General features: G+C 47.5%; 1 pseudogene; it reads right to left on the reverse strand.

Annotated features, from left to right (window-relative positions):
* Window positions 1–1,621: 1,621 nt before the first annotated feature.
* Window positions 1,622–8,099, reverse strand: LOC114626611 (annotated as a pseudogene).
* Window positions 8,100–9,286: the final 1,187 nt, after the last annotated feature.

Consider the following 9,286-nt stretch of genomic DNA (forward strand, 5'->3'; position numbering starts at 1 on the left):
CAAACTTGAATTTTTTTTTTTGAAACAAGGTTTCACTCTGTCTCCCAAACCTGCCATGGTCTCAAGGCAATCCTCCTTTGAATGAAAGTTACAAACCCTTCTGATCTTACCAGTGAGATGCCCTGACTTAATTCTGTGGTATGTACTCTGTATCTTCACGCTGGTTTTAAAACACCTTTTAATCTACGTGAGCACAATGCCAGGCGTTCAGTAAGCGTTCTATAAATGCTATTTTCTTCCTTCCTTTATCACAGGAAGCTGGTTCTATTATTTGGGATGGAACCGTGATTTTGACCCAATCCTCTCATAAACCACAAAACAAAAGAAGATCACTTTCCTTTGTTTTTTTCTTTTTTTATTCTACAACTTTGACTTTATGGAATTCAATAGCAGCTGGTTTTCCGGCAGAGATACTGTGGCGGCGGTGTGCATGTTTATTACCATCTAGCGTTTATCGAGCACTCACCCAGGGAAGGACGAGGCACTAGACACCCTGTGAGAGATATTTAAAAGACAGGCAGCTATGGCAACCTGCAGACAAGAATTATCGATAGAAAGAAACAACTCGGCTTTTTTCGGGAGATACCTAATTGCATCTGGATGTATTTACATATTTTCTTTGTGACACTTATTTAAAAACAACAAAACAAAAAAGGCATATGAAAGAATAACGAGTTAGAAGAAAAAAAGGATAAAAACATTACTTTACAGTTCAGGGGAAAACACATCAGGACAGAACTCTCCAGCCACTCATCTGATTTCAGAAACTGCCATGTCTGCAGACTCCCCCGCTCAATACCTGGCTTTAATGCCCTCTGCCTACTGCTGCGCTCCACCTGGTCCTCACACAGGAAGAGCTCAGGACCTGGGAGCCTCCCTCCTGCAGCTCCCACAATCCTCTTCTGGTGTTCACTGGCCTCATCAGACTCACCTTGAAGGGCATCTTTGACATTTCTCGTCTCCACCCACATCCCATGAGTCAGCTTGCACATGTGGGATGACATCTCAGCCTCTCCACACACCTGTCCCACATTCACACACGGCCCTCTGACTCAGCCTTCCTCCCCATTGCTGCTGGGAGCTCTGCTCAGTGCTTGCTGGATGCAAGGCTGAGTTGTCACTCCTACGTCATCCCACCATGACAGACTTCAGAGAATTCAATGATTCTCAGAACATCAAAGCCAATGTCAATAGTCCTAAGCAAGGCATCGCCAACCCCCTGATGGACTATCCACCTTTCCCCCTGTGTGGGGTGCAGGTCCCAGATGCCAGACATTCTTTGGTCTCATGGCTTTTGACTTCATGTCTGTATCTTTACTTTAGGACTCAGTTGACCTGAAATATATCTTTCATTTCTTCAATCTTCTCTGTGTTCTCCACACCTTACAAGTGTACACAACTCATCCTCAGGTCCCCTTTCTCCCTGTAGATATAACTCCAGATCCCCATGCTGTGGTCAAGCTCAGGACTGTCCCCATTCACACAGAGCATCTCTGGGACTCCGCGCTTGCTCATTAGTCAGAAAGTCAGCAACTACATATGGAATGTCTCTACATACTGGGCTCCAAAGATACAATGTGAACAGAATATAGCAAGCCCTGACCATGCCAGGTCTTCCTTGCTATTGGTGGGAGCAGAAAAGGAGCAGATACACAGACTGCATAGAGGAGGTAGTGCACAGAATGAGAACCCTGGATGGGCAGGTCATGTGGTTGTGTACACTGAGTGCCTTCAGCTTAGCCTCCACAGTTCAGCAAGTACCTCATCCTATGAGTCCTCAAGAAGGCTGGTCCTCAGAGTCCAGGAGGCCCTGGGCAATCAGCAACTCATTGATAAGGCTCTCCAGGGACTTGGCATGTGGCACACTAAAGGGCTTGTTCTGATTTTGGGGAGAGGTGCTTGCTCCATCAGCCCCTGATTCTTTCCCAGACATGTCAGGAATAGGAGAGTCCTCCATATGGGAAATAATATTTTCTTTCACCGGAGCCTGCATCAGGTTGGCTGCCTCAGACCACCAAAGGGTCATCCATCTTCCGGCTGCTCATGCTGGACCCAGCAGGATAGCCACATCTTTTGTATCCAGTTCAGTCAGCGGTCCCATGAGGCCTTTCTTCTTGTCAGCCACAGCTGTCCATCCTTCTGCTCCTCTAGGGGATCCTCCTGGGCTCAGCACTGGGAGTAGTGTATCCCCAGTGACAGAATCTTACAATGTTAGGCTTAATCTTCAGGGCCCCTACGAGCTCCACTAGTGTCCGTACCTCCTCTCTGGTGATGCCAACACAACAGAGTTCCACAGAGAACCAGATCATGTTCGTGGGGACCCGAGGCATCTCAATTGGGTCATCAGTGAATTCATATTCTTGGATCTTGGGCTGAATGTTTTTGGGTTTGAGTCCTCTTGAGCCAGGCTCTGGCCCATGTCTTGTCTTCCTTTCTAGTTTTGGGCTTCCCATGTCTGGGGGTTGGGGGGAGTTCCAAGCTCACAGTCTTGACACAATTTCAGGAGTCTTTGGTCACCTTTCCTATCCTGCCAGTCAGTAAGGATCTGGGTTTCAGTTTCCAGTACATGCAGCTGCTTGCTTGCAGAGGACAGCAGAGTCTCAAGCTCCAGCTGTAGGGTGTCCAGTTCCTTAATACCAGTACAACCCTCCTTGTGCCGTGTGCCGGGGTCAGACCTTTAGGTGGTCTACAGACTTGAAGTCATGAAAGTGCCGTGAGAAGTCCTTGAGCTCATGTATGGCCCAGGAGAAGGAACTCTCCCTGTCGTGTTCTGAAGTTTAAGAGGAGATGCTTGTCAAGTGTCCAGTTCACTGCTTGGCACAGAGTGGGGATGTAGTACGTTGTATTACTGAAAACAACACAGAATTCCAGACTGGTGCATTTCCTCCCAAATTAAAATTTTTCTTTATTGTCTTCTGACTTGGAAGTTTCTAATGAATAATTAGTTCTTTATTTTCTCCTTGCTTCATAATAGGTTTTCCTTTGAATTCTTTCAAGATTTTCTATTTGGCTTTAAAATTTTTTTTTATAATTTGTATTTATGTGTGTCATAGTTTTGATCGTGATTGAGGGTCTCTAGGCTTCATGGGTGTGTGGAATGTGTCTTTAACTATTTTTACAAAGTTCCAAGTCCTAACCTTTCAGGGATATCTTGTGCCACCTTCTCCACTCTTGCTTCTAGCGTTCTGTTTATTTCTGTTTGAAACCTGGTCTTTCTGTACGTCTCTGTAGCTTGCTGTGTTCAGTGTTTGTATTTTTGAGTTGAAACTTTGATGATTCCTTTGACCTAGTTTCACATTTCACTCATGCTCTGTGTACAGGAGCCCACCAGGAAGTCCAAGTGAGGAGTCTCTGTCACTCTAGTGTGTAACACCCCCACGGACATTCCCTACGTGTTCTGAACATTCTGTACATGTTTGAACACAGCGATCATGCCTCTGTTAAATCTCCACCATGCTATTAGGTTAGCTGTGTTTTTCGTTGCTGTGACCATGCAGTCCAGTTGACCAGGGGACTGCCTCCTGTAGATGCTTCCAGCATGAGTCATTCCTGAGTCCAGGTCAGTCAGATGGTGCTCTGGGTACCATGTAAGCTTGAGGTCACAACGGTACAGCGTCAGCCCATGGCTGCCATGGGCAGGGCAGCAAGGACTGATGCAAACAGCTTCCTATCTGCTTGCACATACCTTCTCAGGCTTTGGTATCCTGTTGCAGGTTCCCTGCACTCACATTCATCTCTCTTGGATTTGCCCTTTGACCCTTAGGCTCTGAGCCTTTGTGGCCTGCAATCTGACTCCTCTGCAGGCTTCAGTAAGATGCTGGGCTTCTCCTGTCGATGGGCTTGCTCGAACAATCCTCCCAGCTTTCCACATCCCAAAGAAAAGCTACAGTGTTATACATAAGTCAAGATATATTCCTGGCTTGTAACCAGAGCCTGGGAAGGACATAAGGAATCCTTAGGTGTGAGATGTCCCCAAAGCCATTCATTGCTCATTATGTATGCACTGGGCCCTGGCAGATGTGAGCCCCACCCCTCCCTTCACTCAGCAGGATGCTATTACCCTAATCTCTTTACTCTGGGATGCCAAATACTTTCCCTTTTGCAAGTCATGGGGTCCTGTTCACCTTGCTCTCTTTTCAAATGTCTTTTGTGTGGAGAGGAGTTTATTCCTCAAATAGCATCTCCATGACCCAATACACAGTCCTAGGTGGATTCCTCCCACACTGATACACACCCACCCATGCTCCTAGAACTCAAGCATGAGTGTGTGCTGTGACAGTCACCTCTGGGAATTGGGAGGTGCAGGTACGTGGAAGGACAAAATTAGTTCACTTCCCTGCTCTGCCTCCAGTACCCAGCCCTTCTTAGGCATGAGATGCATCAAGAAATCCTTTAAAACATTCACAGACTGCTTTAAATCAGTTCCCCAAAGCGGCCCACAGGAGCCGCTCACCCTCACAGAAGCAGTTCATCCACGAGGCTCAGGCTATACAACAAGGGATATCTGGCTTTCCATTTTTATAAACCCACATTGACTGTGTCTACAGTGGCTTAGGGATCACTCCCAGGTTCACCTCAGCTCTAGTCTCCAGCTGAAACCAGCCATTTATCTGCTTTGGTTCAATAAGGATGTGAAGTCAGGACCACTCCACCGTGAAATACGGCATGATGTCAGTCTCAGACAGCATAGGAAAGGCTGGCCATGGCATATGTGAGCCACTGTAACTGAGTTCAGTGAGACATGAAGCCATGTATGTCTAAGCTGCATCCTGCAGAGCCCACTGACTGGATTAACACCTGATCCAGCCTGTAACTGACTTTCAACCCTGTTCCTAACCTGCTATGGGAAGTTGCTAGAAACTTCAGCTGCAGTGGTGGTTGGCTTTGGTTGTCAACATGAATGGAGCTGGGGTTCATTAAGACGGTGGTTCTCAACCTGTGGGTTGCAACCCCTTTGGGGGTCAAGTGAGCCTTTCATAGGGGTCTCCTAAGCCTTCTGTGTACCAGATGTTTGCATTATGGTTCACAACAGTAGCAAAATTAGTTATGAAGTAGCAACGAGAATAATTGTATGGCCAGGTTTCACCACAACATGAGGAACTGTGTTAAAGGGTTGAAGTGCTAGGAAGGTTCAAAACTGCTCCGCTAAGAGATACACCTTTGGATGGATCTGTGAGATTTATACAGATCAATACAAAGAAGTCTGAGGGCTGCTTTGCCTGCCTGTCTTTGCTTCCTGCTGGTGAGTGCATCTGCTCTATTGCTGCTCCCATAAGAGTCACTCTTTACTGACATCAGAGAGTTTACCCACTTTCAAATGTCAGCTCTCCAGGAATCTTCTAGGCCTTCAGAGCCAGACTGGAACTACTGAGGTACCCAGCTGCATTGCTTAGACAGCTACTGGGTCCTCAGCCTCTGCCGTGCACAGACAGCCATTGCAGGACTCTCCAGACTCTCTTATAAATCCCCTTTGTAGCTTACTCCTTCAATTCTCCTCCTATCGAGAATCCGTGTCTGCAGCCCAGGCCATCTCATGTAGAATATAACGTTTCTGTGGGAACACAGCCGTGGGGTTCTGGATTTGTGTCAGAAGCCCTTAGGGTTCTGGCTTTGTGCCAGGTGTCATGTGGCATGCTGCTGTTCACTTGGGTTCACTTTGAGACTCTGCTAACAGTCGTGTACTGAGCTCCTTTATTCTGACCTGGCTGCAGGGACCCGGTCTCAGTGTGGAGTTAAAGTCTTCTGTGATACTTAACAATGGATCCTGTATGACCACAGCTGGCCTTTTCCATTTCTTCTCTGTGGTCTGGCATTGATCTCATTCCTTGTAGCATGCCGGGTGAGCCTCAAGGCCCTAACTAAAGTAGACCACCACGCATTGGTGCACATTCCATACGTGCAACTCCATATTATGTATCCCTAGAGCACTGTTCTGGAGTCAGTGTTTGCTACCCCCTCCTCTGCCCCAGGCTCTCCAGGGGACTTCTGCATCAAGAGGGGATGAAATCTTTCTGGGGACCCTGGCTGGGAGATCTATCTGATGGACACTCCATCTGAGGAGTGTCTCTTATTTCCACACAGAGGCTATCTGAGGATCTCAGCTGCCCAAGCAGATCTAGAATTCAGCCAAACACCACTGGATCTGGGTGCAGTAGCAAATCAGAGCAGCCTGGGCAGGAGAGATGAGGGACACAGCCTCTTGTCACTAGCAGAAGGCACACAGGTTGGTGTGGGGAATGCTAGCAAATTCATGAGCGAGGTCAGGTGGGAGGAATGTGTATACTCTGTGCCTGGTCACGGACACGTGTCCTGTGATTGGACATCACCAGGAGTATCAGTATTGTTTATCAGCCTTCATCTCAAGGTTATAATGGAGCCATGGCACACCAGTTGGAAGCATGATATGGTAGCTCCTCATAGCCAAGGAAAGTCAAGGTGATTCACACAAGCTAGCCCAGGCTAGCCCAGACGTAAGATGGAGAGAAAATGTAGAACTCTCTAGGTTCCTTTCCCTGTGAAGGGCCATAATATTCCATCAGGACCTTGACTATTCTTGTAAGGAAACACTAAGTACTCCAAGCTAACCATGTACAGAGGACAGCCAGCTGGTGACGTCACCTGTCAATATCAGCCCAGCTCGCCCTTAGCCCAGTGCGTCAGCTCCCTTAATCCTCCTGGCCACTTCTTTTTATATCTATGACAATGATCTCCATCATGTTTTACACACACACACACTTGGTGTGTCCTAATGTGTCTGCTTTTTCAGTTGGTCATACCATTGCCTTGACCTCTTTAAGACCCTGTGCTTGGAGATGCTGGACCCACAGCACAGGGCCATCCTTCCCTCAGATTACAGTCATTGGAGGAATTCAGAGCCAAAACTGCTAAGTTATGGGCTGGACAAGCCCTATATAGCATCTCTCCACTCTGACTGGAAGCTGGAGGGGCTTCCCATCCTCCTACTTCCAGAAGTATGGGGCCGGTGGAGAATTCAGATTCTCTTTGCTGTCTCCGAGCCCCTCCGTGCATGCTTGCAGAAGGAGGCTGGATGTCTGGGGATACAGAACAGCTTTCTTGTGACTGGAGTCCGGAAAAATCAATTTCTGTACCACTCAGAGTCCCTCTGAGGTTTACTCCGTTCCTCTACTTGGGCAGTCTTCAGAGACACTTCTCCTGCTCCCAAAGGAGAAGCAAACCTCAGGTGGCTTTTGAGCTCTGCTAGAAAGGCAGGTTGACGGTCGGTTATGCAGGATACAAAAGCAGTCAACCCAGGAAGGATGCAGCCAAGCCTGGAGCTGCTCTATCCTCTCTGAAATGAGACCTGAGGGATTACAAGTGTTCCACAGGCTCAGAACTTCTCCAAACAGCTCAGAAATGCCCCCTTTATCTTCCTATCCTAAATTGGAAGTGGGGTTTGCAAAGCTGAAGAAGAAAGAAAACCTCAAATAGATATAACTTGACCTCAAATAGATATAACTTGAGGGGACACATTCACCCTACTTTTTAGTTAATTTTTATTATTAGTAATAATTGTGTTTGATGTGTGTACAAGTGTGGGAATACACAGGAAACAGCATCCAGGTAGGAGACACAGGACGACTTTGGGGCATCAATTCTCTCCTTCCTTCCACTGTGGTGAGATAGTCTAAATTCTTCCCTGCTGTATACACTGAGATAGCTGACCTGCGAGCTTCTGGGCTCACCTCATGGTAGGAGTACAGGAAATACAGGTGGTTCTCTGTGTGGGTTCTGGGGATCAAACTAAGATCCTCAGGTTTATGTGGCAAGTGCTTTAATACACTGAACCATCTGGGTAAATATTTATTACCTATGTACCTTTATAGCACTGGAATTTTCCAAAACAATTCTCACTTCAAACATTCTATCTCCTTGCTCCACGTATGTGAATTCAGACGAGAATATATTCCCTGGTATAGATGGCTACTGATCTGATCTCTGTTACTTTGAGGGTTTGAATGTGAAAACTCACCCCTTATCCTCAGAATGTACCTGATGAGAAGGTGTGTGTCCACAAGCTGGTTTGTCCACAGGCTGGGATTTGGAGTGAAGGAATCAGGAGACAAAGCAAAGCCCTCCATGGCTTGTTCCTGAGGCTGTTTGTGCCCTGGGAGCGCATGTTTCATGGATGGAGAGTTTGGCTTTCTGTGACATTCTGCGGAGACCGGAGCTGGGTCTGTCCTTATGCTCTGATTCCTCTGTCCCCAGCCTCTTAGCACTTCACTATATTTTGTTTCTGACGGCTGTGTGAGGTGGAAACACATTCCAAATATTGCCACAGGAAGACAAACTCACGTCCTAGAGGGCGATGAGAGAATGAACCCTGATTAGGTCCCCGAGGTCTCCATTTTGTGTCCTAGCAGATTCTTCTCCCGAGTTACTGATTTTTACTGAGTTCTGTGTCACACTTCCAGGACATGTCCCCACACTCGAGCTCTCACCACAATCCCTTCCCCGCTGCTGTCCAAGCCCATTACGGCCTCCCAGATGCTCTGGGAGTCAGCTTCCTCTAGGACGTTCTTCTTGAAGTCCACCTGCCCCTCCTTCGGCTCAATGAAGCACATAAGTTAGCCTCAGAAGCCCAGCAGCGCAAAGCCCCGTTGATGCCCTCCCTACTCCTAAATAGCATCAACCAAAGTAGCTCAGACCCTCAGACCTCAGGGACCACACCTTCTCTGGTTTAAAAAGGCATCATTCAGGGTTGACAATTTTCCCCCTGGCAGCTCAGACATTTCCTGCCTGAGTGTCTGGTGACTGCAGAAGACACTCAATAGAGCCCACATCCCTGCATGGCAAATACCACACCTAAATGACTGTAACCTGGCTCCCCTGCCTTATGTGGACTGAGCCAGTGCTCTGTACAAACTTTGCTTCAGCCCCATGATGTGGGTTTTGCTGCTGATCAATCTGAAGAAAGGCCAGCTGGAGCTTTGCCAGAGCTGTGAAGGACACACAGGACTATCAAGGGCAAGCTGCGCTCTCTCAGTAACATACGGATCTCATGCCCGCGACCTTCAACGATCTCCAATGTGTTTGAAAACAACACACACACACACTGCCCCTTAGGGAGACATGAGTGTCTGGTGTGTCCTGTGATTGTGTTCCTTTAACTCCTGTTTCCTTAAAAAAACAAACCCAGGAAGTGTTTAAGATATGTAGGCAACACCAAGGTAGACTCCAGGACCTCCTGTAGTTGTAGCATGCTCTCTGTGTTAGGAACATTCAGGAAGGAGGGTATCATTCACAGTTGGCCAAAGCATTGTCACCA

Source organism: Grammomys surdaster, unplaced genomic scaffold, assembly GCF_004785775.1.
Source record: "Grammomys surdaster isolate TR1022 unplaced genomic scaffold, NIH_TR_1.0 238, whole genome shotgun sequence".
NCBI classification, from domain to species: domain Eukaryota; kingdom Metazoa; phylum Chordata; class Mammalia; order Rodentia; family Muridae; genus Grammomys; species Grammomys surdaster.